This window comes from Oncorhynchus gorbuscha, linkage group LG23 (assembly GCF_021184085.1).
Source record: "Oncorhynchus gorbuscha isolate QuinsamMale2020 ecotype Even-year linkage group LG23, OgorEven_v1.0, whole genome shotgun sequence".
NCBI lineage: Eukaryota > Metazoa > Chordata > Actinopteri > Salmoniformes > Salmonidae > Oncorhynchus > Oncorhynchus gorbuscha.
This window is the reverse complement of record NC_060195.1, coordinates 8,165,279-8,178,686: the sequence shown is the minus strand read 5'-3', so window position 1 is coordinate 8,178,686 and position 13,408 is coordinate 8,165,279.

The window sequence follows — 13,408 nt, the reverse complement described above, 5'->3', positions numbered from 1 at the left end:
ATATTGCCTCATGCAGCTGTTTTCTGCAAAAACGTGGCCTTTAAAGGGCCAGCCTGAGGCAGGTAGCGCATGGTTCAGATTAATGATGATGAAACACACGAAGCAGATTACAGCATGACCAAAACGACAATTTTAAATGTGAAAAAATGTTTGTTTTTTTAAATGAGGAATTAAACATTTTCTTTCCATAATGTGAGGACAGGTGTTATGGACATAATCACAATACATTAATACAATTAATTAGTTATTGTTTCAAATGGCAAGGGCAAAATAACGTTAAGTGAGAGAGAGAGAGAGAGAGAGAGAGAGAGAGAGAGAGAGAGAGAGAGAGAGAGAGAGAGAGAGAGAGAGAGAGAGAGAGAGAGAGAGAGAGAGAGAGAGAGAGAGAGAGAGAGAGAGAGAGAGAGAGAGACAGAGAGACAGAGAGAGAGAGAGAGAGAGAGAGAGAGAGAGAGAGAGAGAGAGAGACAGAGAGACAGAGAGACAGAGAGAGAGAGAGAGAGACAGAGAGAGACAGAGAGACAGAGAGAGACAGAGAGACAGAGAGAGACAGAGAGAGAGAGAGAGAGAGAGAGAGAGAGAGAGAGAGAGAGAGAGAGAGAGAGAGAGAGAGGATATGGACATGATCCTCTGCCCAGGCGATGCTGATGGCTTCCAAATCTTACAACACCTGGATATGTATTTTACCTATCAGTTAACCACATCATATGTTATAGCAATCTGTCAGTCCATTACACAGTCGATGACGTGGCACGCAAACTTTGAATGATTCATGCAGTCTGAGCAGGGGACCTGTGTGTGTGAAAGACAGAGAGAGAGTAAGAGAGACGGCTAGCCCGCTCGTGGCTGGCCTTGGTGACACACACAATGTCAATATGTAGCCTGCTGTGTGTAGTTGATAACTGGTTTGACATTTAACTCGGTTACAATACAACTTCCAAAGTTCAATGATCGTGGTCAGATGGCCACGGAGATGTTTTTTTTGTTTTTTTGGAAACTTTTACCCTACATAATTACACTATATGCACTATATATATATACACACTATATGCACTATATATATATATATATATATACACTACATAATTACACTATATGCACTATATATATATATATATATATATATATATATATATATATATATATATATATATGTACACACTATATGCACTATATATATATATATATATATATGTACACACTATATGCACTATATATATATATATATATATATACACTACATAATTACACTATATGCACTATATATATATATATACACTACATAATTACACTATATGCACTATATATATATATATATATATACACACACTATATGCACTATATATATATATATAAATATATATACACTACATAATTACACTATATGCACTATATATATATATATATATATATATATATATATATCTATATATATATATATATACACTACATAATTACACTATATGCACTATATATATATATATATACACTACATAATTACACTATATGCACTATATATATACACACACTATATGCACGCAGTGTATATATATATATATATACACTACATAATTACACTATATATTATATATATATATATATATATAATTACACTATATGCATTATATATATATACACTACATAATTACACTATATATGGTATATATATATATATATCCGCATAGAACGACGGGTAGATATATATATATATATATAATTACACTATATGCATTATATATATATACACTACATAATTACACTATATGCACTATATATATATATATATATATATATACACTACATAATTACACTATATGCACTATATATATATATATATACACTACATAATTACACTATATGCACTATATATATACACACACTATATGCACTATATATATATATATATATACACTACATAATTACACTATATATACACCTGTTGTTTTGGGTCACCCCTGGCTTGTATATATCCTTCTATTAATTGGTATATATATATATCCCATTTCTTCTATACTTCTCAGGAGGAACCTATATATATATATATATATAATTACACTATATGCATTATATATATATACTGTCACGCCTTGGTCATTGTATTTTGTGTTTTTGTTATATGTTTGGGTAGGCCAGGGTGTGACATGGGTTTATATGTTGTATTCGTATTGGGGTTTTATTAGCATTGGGATTGTGTATGATTAGGGGTGTGTCTAGTTAGACTTGGCTGCCTGAGGCGGCACTATATATATATATAATTATACGATATGCACTATATATATACTCTATAATTATACTATATGCTCTGTATATATACACTATATAATTACACTATATACTTTTGTTAATGTTTTTATTCCCTTGTGTTAAAGAAAGGTGCAACGTTTATAGTGGCCCTGTGTATGAATGGCAGGTCTGGTCAATAGATCCTTTGGTTGTAATGTCTGACTTGAGGTCTCGACACAATATCAAGTTCTGGGTGAAAGTTCAGGATGTCATCCTGGAGTAAATCAAAGCAGAGTTGTGTTCATAGTTACCATTGTCATTAAAAAATAGTTATATTCTCACATTGTCTCATCTCACGTTCTCTCACAGTGACTTTTGTCAGGTAAGGGGCTTTATACTATAGTATCCTTACTTATCATAGCCTTGCCTTGTTAAATAAAGATGAAATAAAATATATATACACTACTGTTCAAAGGTTTGGGGTCACTTAGAAATGTCCTTGTTCCCCATGAAAACATACATGAAATGAGTTGCAAAATGAATGGCCGGTTCCCCCCAGACAAGGTTATAAATAATGATTTTTAATTGAAATTTGTCCATCAATTTGTTTCATCAAAGAATCCTCCATTTGCAGCAACTACAGCCTTGCAGAACTTTGGCATTCTAGTTGTCAATTTGTTGAGGTAATCTGAAGAGATTTCACCCCATGCTTCCTGAAGCACCTCCCACAAGTTGGATTGGCTTGATGGGCACTTCTTACATACCATACGGTCAAGCTGCTCCCATAGCAGCTCAATAGGGTTGAGATCCGGTGACTGTGCTGGCCACTCCATTATAGACAGAATACCAGCTGACTGCTTCTTCCCTAAATAGTTATTGCATAGTTTGGAGATGTGCTTTGGGTCATTGTCCTGTTGTAGAAGGAAATTGGCTCCGATTAAGTGCCGTCCACAGGGCATGTCATAAAATAAAAAGAAATAAATATGCCATTTAGCAGACGCTTTTATCCAAAGCGACTTACAGTCATGTGTGCATACATTCTACGTATGGGAGGTCCCGGGGATCGAACCCACTACCCTGGCGTTACAAGCGCCATGCTCTACCAACTGAGCTACAGAAGGACCTCATGTCATGGCGTTGCAAAATGGAGTGATAGCCTTCCTTCTTCAAGATCCCTTTTACCCTGTACAAATCTCCCACTTTAACACCACCAAAGCACCCCCAGACCATCACATTCAAACAATCAATCAAATGTATTTATAAAGCCCTTTTTACATCAGCTGATGTTACAAAGTGCTGTACAGAAACCCAGCCTAAAACCCCAAACAGCAAGCAATGCAGGTGTAGAAGCACGGTGGCTAGGAAAAACTCCCTAGAAAGGCCAGAACCTAGGAAGAAACCTAGAGAGGAACCAGGCTCTGAGGGGTGGCCAGTCCTCTTCTGGCTGTGCCGGGTGGATATTATAACAGAACATAGCCAAGATGTTCAAACGTTCATAGATGACCTGCAAGGTCAGACAATAATAATCACAGTGGTTCTAGAGGGTGCAACAGGTCAGCAACTCAGGGGTAAATGTTAGGTCAGGGTTCCATAGCCGCAGGCAGAGCAATTGAAACTGGAGCAACAGTACGACCAGGTGGACTGGAGACAGCAAGGAGTAATCAGGCCAGGTAGTCCTGAGACATGGTCCTAGGGCTCAGATCCTCCGAGAGAAGAGAGAAAGAGAGAGAGAAAGAGAGAGAGAGCATACTTACCCACACCACTAGAGGGATATCTTCAACCACCAACCTAATACACTGAGACAAGGCCGAGGATAGCTCATGAAGATCTGCCCCACTGCAAAAACCAGAGGGGGGCCCCAAACCAGACAGGAAGATCCCGTCAGAGACTCAACCCACTCAAGTGACGCACCCCTCCTAGGGACGGCATGGAAGAGCACCAGTAAGCCAGTGACTCATCCCTCCTAGGGACGGCATGGAAGAGCACCAGTAAGCCAGTGACTCAGACCCTGTAATTAGGGTCAGAGGGTGAGAATCCCAGGGGAGAGAGGGGAACCGACCAGGCGGAGAATCCCAGGGGAGAGAGGGGAACCGACCAGGCAGAGAATCCCAGGGGAGAGAGGGGAGCCGACCAGGCGGAGAATCCCAGGGGAGGGGAGCCGACCAGGCGGAGAATCCCAGTGGAGAGGGGGGAACCGGCCAGGCAGAGAATCCCAGTGGAGGGAGGGAAACCGACCAGGCAGAGAATCCAGGTGGAGAGAGGGGGAACCGACCAGGCAGAGAATCCCAGTGGAGAGAGGGGAACCGGCCAGGCAGAGAATCCCAGGGGAAAGGAGAGGGGAGCCGACCAGGCAGAGAATCCCAGTGGAGAGAGGGGACCCGGCCAGGCAGAGAATCCCAGTGGAGAGAGGAGAACCGGCCAGGCAGAGAATCCCAGGGGAGATAGGGGGAACCGGCCAGGTAGAGAATCTGAGGGGAGAGAGGGGGAACCGGCCAGGCAGAAAATCCCAGGGGAGAGAGGGGAACCGACCAGGCAGAGAATTCCAGTGGAGAGAGGGGGAACCGACCAGGCAGAGAATCCCAGTGGAGAGAGGGGAGCCGGCCAGGCAGAGAATCCCAGGGGAGAGAGGGGAACCGACCAGGCAAAGAATCCCAGTGGAGAGAGGGGAACCGACCAGGCAAAGAATCCCAGTGGAGAGAGGGGAACCGGCCAGGCAGAGAATCCCAGGGGAGAGAGGGGAACCGACCAGGCAGAGAATCCCAGTGGAGAGAGGGGGAACCGACCAGGCAGAGAATCCCAGTGGAGAGAGGGGAACCGGCCAGGCAGAGAATCCCAGGGGAGAGAGGGGAACCGGTCAGGCAGAGAATCCCAGGGGAGAGAGGGGGAACCGACCAGGCAGAGAATCCCAATGGAGAGAGGGGAACCGACCAGGCAGAGAATCCCAGTGGAGAGAGAGGGAACGGACCAGGCAGAGAATCCCAGGGGAGAGGGGGAACCGACCAGGCAGAGAATCCCAGGGGAGAGAGGGGAACCGACTAGGCAGAGAATCCCAGGGGAGAGGGGGAACCGACCAGGCAGAGAATCCCAGTGGAGAGAGAGGGAACGGACCAGGCAGAGAATCCCAGGGGAGAGGGGGAACCGACCAGGCAGAGAATCCCAGGGGAGAGAGGGGAACCGACCAGGCAGAGAATCCCAGGGGAGAGAGGGGAACCGACCAGGCAGAGAATCCCAGGGGAGAGGGGGAACCGACCAGGCAGAGAATCCCAGGGGAGAGAGGGGAACCGACCAGGCAGAGAATCCCAGGGGAGAGAGGGGAACCGACCAGGCAGAGAATCCCAGGGGAGAGGGGAACCGACCAGGCAGAGAATCCCAGGGGGAGAGGGGAACCGACCAGGCAGAGAATCCCAGGGGAGAGAGGGGAACCGACCAGGCAGAGAATCCCAGGGGAGAGAGGGGAACCGACCAGGCAGAGAATCCCAGGGAGAGAGGGGAACCGACCAGGCAGAGAATCCCAGGGGAGAGAGGGGAACCGACCAGGCAGAGAATCCCAGGGGAGAGGGGAACCGACCAGGCAGAGAATCCCAGGGGAGAGAGGGGAACCGACCAGGCAGAGAATCCCAGGGGAGAGAGGGGAACCGACCAGGCAGAGAATCCCAGGGGAGAGAGGGGAACCGACCAGGCAGAGAATCCCAGGGAGAGAGGGGAACCGACCAGGCAGAGAATCCCAGGGGAGAGAGGGGAACCGACCAGGCAGAGAATCCCAGGGGAGAGGGGGAACCGACCAGGCAGAGAATCCCAGGGGAGAGAGGGGAACCGACCAGGCAGAGAATCCCAGGGGAGAGAGGGGAACCGACCAGGCAGAGAATCCCAGGGGAGAGAGGGGAACCGACCAGGCAGAGAATCCCAGGGGAGAGAGGGGAACCGACCAGGCAGAGAATCCCAGGGAGAGAGGGGAACCGACCAGGCAGAGAATCCCAGGGGAGAGAGGGGAACCGACCAGGCAGAGAATCCCAGGGGAGAGAGGGGAACCGACCAGGCAGAGAATCCCAGGGGAGAGAGGGGAACCGACCAGGCAGAGAATCCCAGGGGAGAGAGGGGAACCGACCAGGCAGAGAATCCCAGGGGAGAGCGGGGAACCGACCAGGCAGAGAATCCCAGGGGAGAGAGGGGGAACCGACCAGGCGGAAGTCCAGTGCATCTGACGAATGTTCTTCTTTGTGATCTGAACACCTCAAACTTAGATTCCTCTGTCCATAACACTTTTTTTCCAATCTTCCTCTGTCCAGTGTCTGTGTTCTTTTGCCCATCATAATCTTTTATTTTTATTGGCCAGTCTGAGGTATGGCTTTTCCTTTGCAACTCTGCCTAGAAGACCAGCATCCTGGAGTCGCCTCTTCACTGTTGACGTTGAGACTGATTTTTTGTGGGTACTATTTAATGAAGCTGCCAGTTGAGGACACTCTAATGTACTTGTCCTCTTGCTCAGTTGTGCACCTTGGCCTCCCACTCCTCTTTCTATTCTGGTTAGAGTTGTACGAGATATTCAGTTTCTTGGCAATTTCTCGTGGAATAGCCTTCATTTCTCAGAACAAGAATATACTGACGAGTTTCAGAAGAAAGGTCTTTGTTTCTGGCCATTTTGAGCCTGAAATCGAACCAACAAATGCTGATGCTCCAGATACTCAACTAGTCTAAAGAAGGCCAGTTGTATTGTTTCTTTAATCAGAACAACAGTTTTCAGCTGTGCTAACATAATTGCAAAAGGGTTTTCTAATGATCAATTATCCTTTTAAAATTATAAACTTGGATTAGACAACGTGCCAATGGAACACAGAAGTGTTGGTTGCTGATAATGGGCCTCTGTATGCCTATGTAGATATTCCATTAAAAATCTGTTGTTTCCAGCTACAATAGTCATTTACAACATTAACAATGTCTACACTGTATTTCTGATACATTTTATGTTATTTTAATGGACATTTTTGTTTGTTGCTTTTCTTAAAAAAACAAGGACATTTCTAAGTGACTCCAAACTTTTGAATACTAGTGTATATATATACTGTATATACATGCAGGGTTGTTCAATGTTGTCCCGGAGGGCCAAACCCTTCTGGTTCGTATCCTCTCTGTTACATCCGTCGGTGAATGAGTGAGACCAAAGCGCAGCGTGGAAAGTGTTCATGATAATTTCATAATGAAACACCGACAAAACAATATAAGCGAAAGTTTAAAGTTCTGCAGGGCTCTCAGCTACTGTGCAAAAACAACTTCCCACAAACTCAGGTGGAAAAAACAGTATGATTCCCAATCAGAGACAACGATAGACAGCTGCCTCTGATTGGGAACCATACCCGGCCAACAAAGAAATAGAAAACTAGAATGCCCACCCAAATCACACCCTGACCTAACCAAAATAGAGAAATAAAAAGTCTCTCTAAGGTCAGGGCGTGACACTCTCCTTCTAATCAGGGACTAATTCAGACCTGGGACACCTGGTTAGTACAATTAACTACCAGGGAAAAACAAGAAGTGTATTGGCCCTCCAGGACTGGACTGGAACAGCTCTGGTCTGTAGGCTAAGCTGTTTCTGGCTTTAGCCTCTTTTACAATGTCTACAGGGAGGGGAGGAGCGGATGGGGGGAGGAGCTGGATGTGGGTAGGAGCTGGATGGGGGAGGAGCTGGGTGGGGGGAGGAGCTGGATGGGGGAGGAGCTTGATGGGGAGGAGCTGGATGGGGAGGAACTGGATGGGGGAGGAGATGGATGGGGGAGGAGCTGGATGGGGTGGAGGAGCTGGAGGGGGAGGAGCTGGATGGGGGAGGAGCTGGATGGGGGAAGGAGCTGGATGGGGGGAGAATTCAACCAACCAGTGTGTGACTGAGGCACAACATTCACTGTTTCACTGTGATGGAGGGGACACAGTAATGCCTGTGTATGAGTGAACCACAGAGGATTTTAGGCTGTGTTTGATTGTGTGGTTATAAACGATTAAATAGGAGAAGAGGAAGAAGAGAAGGAGAAGAGGAAGGCCCCACAACAAATATCAGTGGACATGATCAACCCCCCCAAAAAACAAATATAATCTGACCCCTGTTACACTTCCACCAACCGAACCAATCATATCTAACCTTAGCTAGAAGGAGTCAATTATACCTCAGTTGTGGGAGGATGTGTACATTATGTTCTTGGCCTGTTAATCAAGATGTGATGTTGTTCCATACACATACACTAGATGGCGCCAATGCTACTTGAGTGAGTTCCGAATATGATTCCTATCAGAATGTTGGTGAAATACCATCTTTGGAATGCTTTCCATTCATGCTCACTAGATGTCAGTCTATAGTCAAATATGTGATATTGATGCTTGTCAGACACAAGTACAGTATTTAAGATACAGCATAGCGTTCAGAATAAAACGTGGCTTTGTTATAATAATAGCGTTAGCCACCTAGCCACCTTGGTACGCAATGTAATATACAGACGTGCTCCCCACAAACAATGATAAACAATGCTGCCATGCAGCAAGACTAGACATCTTCAAAAGCTGCAGAATATGAGCTGATGAAATGATACCAAACAGCATTTCGAAGCAGGAGGAACCCAACGCATTGCGTTTTTATCCCGAGTAACAGAATAGCAGACTGGAAAAACTCCAGGGGTTGAATGTCATTGGTGTTTCACTAAAGACAGTCTGTTGTGTTATATCCTTCCACTGCTACAGGGGTTTGGCCTTCACTATGACTTCACTACTGACAGGGACACTGCAGCAGGGGTTTGGCCTTCACTATGACTTCACTACTGACAGGGACACTGCTACAGGGGTTTGGCCTTCACTATGACTTCACTACTAACAGGGACACTGCTACAGGGGTTTGGCCTTCACTAATGACTTCACTACTAACAGGGACACTGCTACAGGGGTTCGGCCTTCACTATGACTTCACTACTAACAGGGACACTGCTACAGGGGTTCGGCCTTCACTATGACTTCACTACTGACAGGGACACTGCTACAGGGGTTTGGCCTTCATAATGACTTCACTACTAACAGGGACACTGCTACAGGGGTTTGGACTTCACAATGACTTCACTACTAACAGGGACACTGCTACAGGGGTTGGCCTTCACTATGACTTCACTACTGACAGGGACACTGCTACAGGGGTTTGGCCTTCATAATGACTTCACTACTAACAGGGACACTGCTACAGGGGTTTGGACTTCACAATGACTTCACTACTAACAGGGACACTGCTACAGGGGTTTGGCCTTCACAATGACTTCACTACTAACAGGGACACTGCTACAGGGGTTGGCCTTCACTATGACTTCACTACTAACAGGGACACTGCTACAGGGGTTTGGACTTCACTATGACTTCACTACTAACAGGGACACTGCTACAGGGGTTTGGCCTTCACTATGACTTCACTACTGACAGGGACACTGCTACAGGGTTTGGCCTTCATAATGACTTCACTACTAACAGGGACACTGCTACAGGGGTTTGGCCTTCACAATGACTTCACTACTAACAGGGACACTGCTACAGGGGTTCGGCCTTCACTATGACTTCACTACTGACAGGGACACTGCTACAGGGGTTCGGCCTTCACTATGACTTCACTACTAACAGGGACACTGCTACAGGGGTTCGGACTTCACTATGACTTCACTACTAACAGGGACACTGCTACAGGGGTTCGGCCTTCACTATGACTTCACTACTGACAGGGACACTGCTACAGGGGTTTGGCCTTCATAATGACTTCACTACTAACAGGGACACTGCTACAGGGGTTCGGCCTTCACAATGACTTCACTACTAACAGGGACACTGCTACAGGGGTTCGGCCTTCACTATGACTTCACTACTAACAGGGACACTGCTACAGGGGTTCGGCCTTCACTATGACTTCACTACTAACAGGGACACTGCTACAGGGGTTCGGACTTCACTATGACTTCACTACTAACAGGGACACTGCTACAGGGGTTCGGCCTTCACTATGACTTCACTACTGACAGGGACACTGCTACAGGGGTTTGGCCTTCATAATGACTTCACTACTAACAGGGACACTGCTACAGGGGTTTGGCCTTCACAATGACTTCACTACTAACAGGGACACTGCTGCAGGGGCTTGGCCTTCACTATGTCTTCACTACTAACAGGGACACTGCTACAGGGGTTTGGCCTTCACAATGACTTCACTACTAACAGGGACACTGCTAAAGGGGTTTGGACTTCACAATGACTTCACTACTAACAGGGACACTGCTCCAGGGGTTTGGCCTTCACAATGACTTCACTACTAACAGGGACACTGCTGCAGGGGCTTGGCCTTCACTATGTCTTCACTACTAACAGGGACACTGCTACAGGGGTTTGGCCTTCACTATGACTTCACTACTAACAGGGACACTGCTACAGGGGTTTGGCCTTCACAATGACTTCACTACTAACAGGGACACTGCTGCAGGGGTTTGGCCTTCACAATGACTTCACTACTAACAGGGACACTGCTAAAGGGGTTTGGGCTTCACAATGACTTCACTACTAACAGGGACACTGCTCCAGGGGTTTGGCCTTCACAATGACTTCACTACTAACAGGGACACTGCTGCAGGGGCTTGGCCTTCACTATGACTTCACTACTAACAGGGACACTGCTCCAGGGGTTTGGCCTTCACAATGACTTCACTACTAACAGGGACACTGCTAAAGGGGTTTGGCCTTCACTATGACTTCACTACTAACAGGGACACTGCTACAGGGGTTCGGTCTTCACTATGACTTCACTACTAACAGGGACACTGCTACAGGGGTTCGGCCTTCACTATGACTTCACTACTAACAGGGACACTGCTACAGGGGTTTGGCCTTCACTATGACTTCACTACTGACAGGGACACTGCTACAGGGGTTTGGCCTTCACTATGACTTCACTACTAACAGGGACACTGCTACAGGGGTTCGGCCTTCACTATGACTTCACTACTAACAGGGACACTGCTACAGGGGTTTGGCCTTCACTATGACTTCACTACTGACAGGGACACTGCTACAGGGGTTTGGCCTTCAGAATGACTTCACTACTAACAGGGACACTGCTACAGGGGTTTGGCCTTCACAATGACTTCACTACTAACAGGGACACTGCTACAGGGGTTTGGCCTTCACTATGACTTCACTACTAACAGGGACTCTGCTACAGGGGTTCGGCCTTCACTATGACTTCACTACTAACAGGGACACTGCTACAGGGGTTTGGCTTTCATAATGACTTCACTACTAACAGGGACACTGCTACAGGGGTTTGGCCTTCACAATGACTTCACTACTAACAGGGACACTGCTGCAGGGGCTTGGCCTTCACTATGACTTCACTACTAACAGGGACACTGCTACAGGGGTTTGGCCTTCACAATGACTTCACTACTAACAGGGACACTGCTAAAGGGGTTTGGACTTCACAATGACTTCACTACTAACAGGGACACTGCTCCAGGGGTTTGGCCTTCACAATGACTTCACTACTAACAGGGACACTGCTGCAGGGGCTTGGCCTTCACTATGTCTTCACTACTAACAGGGACACTGCTACAGGGGTTTGGCCGTCACTATGACTTCACTACTAACAGGGACACTGCTACAGGGGTTTGGCCTTCACTATGACTTCACAACTAACAGGGACACTGCTGCAGGGGTTCGGCCTTCACAATGACTTCACTACTAACAGGGACACTGCTAAAGGGGTTTGGGCTTCACAATGACTTCACTACTAACAGGGACACTGCTCCAGGGGTTTGGCCTTCACAATGACTTCACTACTAACAGGGACACTGCTGCAGGGGCTTGGCCTTCACTATGACTTCACTACTAACAGGGACACTGCTCCAGGGGTTTGGCCTTCACAATGACTTCACTACTAACAGGGACACTGCTAAAGGGGTTTGGGCTTCACAATGACTTCACTACTAACAGGGACACTGCTCCAGGGGTTTGGCCTTCACAATGACTTCACTACTAACAGGGACACTGCTGCAGGGGCTTGGCCTTCACTATGACTTCACTACTAACAGGGACACTGCTACAGGGGCTTGGCCTTCACAATGACTTCCCTACTAACAGGGACACTGCTACAGGGGTTTGGCCGTCACTATGACTTCACTACTAACAGGGACACTGCTACAGGGGTTTGGCCTTCACAATGACTTCACTACTAACAGGGACACTGCTGCAGGGGTTTGGCCTTCATAATGACTTCACTACTAACAGGGACACTGCTACAGGGGTTTGGCCTTCACAATGACTTCACTACTAACAGGGACACTGCTGCAGGGGCTTGGCCTTCACTATGACTTCACTACTAACAGGGACACTGCTACAGGGGTTTGGCCTTCACAATGACTTCACTACTAACAGGGACACTGCTAAAGGGGTTTGGACTTCACAATGACTTCACTACTAACAGGGACACTGCTCCAGGGGTTTGGCCTTCACAATGACTTCACTACTAACAGGGACACTGCTGCAGGGGCTTGACCTTCACTATGTCTTCACTACTAACAGGGACACTGCTACAGGGGTTTGGCCATCACTATGACTTCACTACTAACAGGGACACTGCTACAGGGGTTTGGCTTTCACTATGACTTCACTACTAACAGGGACACTGCTACAGGGGCTTGGCCTTCACAATGACTTCACTACTAACAGGGACACTGCTCCAGGGGTTTGGCCGTCACTATGACTTCACTACTAACAGGGACACTGCTGCAGGGGTTTGGCCTTCACTATGACTTCACTACTAACAGGGACACTGTAGGGGCTTGGCCTTCACAATGACTTACTACTAACAGGGACACTGCTACAGGGGTTTGGCCGTCACTATGACTTCACTACTAACAGGGACACTGCTGCAGGGGTTTGGCCTTCACAATGACTTCACTACTAACAGGGACACTGCTGCAGTGTTACGGGACTTCACAATGACTTCACTACTAACAGGGACACTGCTAATGGGGTTTGGCCTTCACAATGACTTCACTACTAACAGGGACACTGCTGCAGGGGTTTGGACTAGTAACCGAAAGGTTGCAAGATCGAATCCCAGAACTGACAAGGTAAAAAAAGTAGTTTTGCCCCTGAACAAGGCAGTTAACCCACTGTTCCTAGGCCA